Genomic DNA, 2,589 nt, shown 5'->3' with positions numbered 1-2,589 from the left:
TTATGTCATTAAATTTGATGATTTTCTACAAGATTTTATCAACGAATGTCGTCAGATAATTTGAATGATGATAGCCGCGGTGTCGTGGTCGAGTTGGCTTGACATTGTGTCTGGAACTTTTCAAATACATTTCAAAGAACATGGCCCCAAGTTACCATTATCACGAATAGGGGCGTATCTAGAAATAGCCTTGAGAGGGGCCAAAGATGAGAGGTGTCTCTCTTAGGCGAGGACCCTTGAGGCCAGAGATCTTGGGGTTGTCAGAGTCCCCCACATGCCAACGGATTTCAGATTCAAATTTGGATCATTTAAAAGTTTAATTTACACTTCAAAATAAGACCTATCACGAGCCCGAAAGGGGTGGGGAGGGGCGTGGCCTAAATACGTCACAAAGCATACTTCTGACAAGCTATTGCGAACTTCGTATTTATACCTTGACTGCCATAATCACATTTCTTATGGAGAGAGGTAATATAGGCATAGCCTGTTCCCCAATCCTTTTCATAATGTATATCTATATCACTATAAATAAAATATTGTTTCCAAAAAAAAAAATCAACTTTCTTGTATCATGGGATGAAGCGATTTAATTTGATTGTACTCCAGCGTATACAGCCAATCAGAAAGGATGTAACCATTATGGCTTATGAGTTAATATTACACATTTCAAATTTTCAATCAAACGTCTGTAGTTCCTGCAATTGCACTAAAACTAATTGTTTGATGATGTCACTAATAGCAAAATATACTAAGCGTTTAGTGACGTCATGTAGATGTGCAGGAACCACAGACGTTTGATTGAAAATTGGAATGGTGCAAATTGATGCTATCAGAGTCCCTGATACACACAAAAAATTTAGATAACCTCTTTACAATCTCTTTAGAACGAACCAACATGATCATTTAAATAAACAGGAACCAGAATTAGATTAATTTGATTTATGAAGACATAGAAAATAACCATAAATATTACTTACTTTAACTATTTCAGTATGTAGGCAGATTTGAATTAAAGACGTGTAATAAATAAATAAGTTTAAAGAATTAAATTTTAAATTGAAATGACATTTTGCGCAGCAGGTATAAGAGATATGTGATTAAAATTAAAACTTAAAGGTATAATACCTCTTAGAATGGACATGAAATTCTCAAAGTCTCAAACTTGGTCAATGAGTGTATATATTCATCAGTTGGACTTACCAGGTGTCTTAGAGAATAGAATCTGTTTATAACATATATTTGGAAACATTTCGAACGACAGATCTAGAGAAACCACTTGTTTTCAGATCGGGATGTTTGATAGCAATAGAATTCAATAATTCAAAATGGCCACTTATCCATCATGGCGAACGTTCTGTTGCTAAACATAGCTCGTCTAATCTATTTTTTCTTCACTGAAGATGAATTTCACCCGAATAGAAACTAACAAAGAAAGTAACAACTATATTTTACAAGGATAACAACTTAGGTTCAGAGTTCAGGATCCTTTCAACCGGCTGGTCCTTGGTTAAACCTCTTGGCATTGATCTTTCCTGGATTATCTGTACCCATTTACAACTGGGTCGACTGGAATTATAGGTGAAGATGACTTATTCAAGGTCATCGCACTTTCACACGCCGATCGAGATCGGAACCCTCGCCCCTATTCGCAGCCCCGAAAGCAAGATTTTCGAGCAAAAATCTCTTAATTTGGTTAGAAATTCGAGTAATCTCAAATATTTCGCCCCAACCCCCCTCGGACGTAAACCTGAAGAGATCATACATTTTTAAAACTTTAAACGTTTTTGTTAAATAATTCAAACTTAACTCTCAAACAAAGACAAACAAATTCCACAAAATAAATATGTTCGCCGGTTTCGCATGTTATCTAAACGTGGCGCCATTTTATCATTCAGAAATACGTTGGAATTTTCTTTAACATTCGTCACTGTTCTTGGTGATATTCCTGTACTTCAGAAATAGAAACTTTATGAAGGTGATTCCAAAGATTGGCGAAGGAGACATATTTCTCTAGGATTGTGGTGTAAAGTTTTCACAAATTTGAACAAAAAATAGCGGAATTAACAAGAAATGTAAATAATACATTACGGTTTTTGTTGCAGGGAAAGCGAAGTCCATGTCCATGAAATGGCCGGTACTTCATTTGTCATCCGTTTCCATGTTAAATCACGAAATTCAACCTTCTATAACTTTTTCAAGAAATCTCGTTGAAAACTTTCCAATATGTCACATGAAAGCCTGGCCAATGCTTAGTTTCTGGACAAAATTCAGTATATCATGACCATGAAAATCTTGAGCTAGAAGACTGAAAGTAGACCACTACATTTTATCAACATCCGTTTGACTGTCACTGCACACAAAACGACTATTTTAAGTATTATCCTTCCGCGTGGAAATCTCTCATACAAAATCTGAAAGAAAATAATAATTCAGACATCAAATTCGACATCTGGACCAAAAATTAGTCAAAAATAGGCATGTAAAAAACCAAAAGGGAGGGAGAAAGAGGATTTCTAGAAATAACACGGATTATATTCGTTTCATCATCTACATAAAAAGTTTTAGTGGTCTGAGCCCAATATAGTTAAA

The sequence above is a fragment of the Lottia gigantea genome, assembly GCF_000327385.1.
Source record: "Lottia gigantea unplaced genomic scaffold LOTGIsca_203, whole genome shotgun sequence".
In the NCBI taxonomy this organism is placed as follows: Eukaryota; Metazoa; Mollusca; class Gastropoda; family Lottiidae; genus Lottia; species Lottia gigantea.
The sequence above is the reverse complement of the archived record's forward strand: the minus strand, read 5'-3'. Positions refer to the sequence as shown.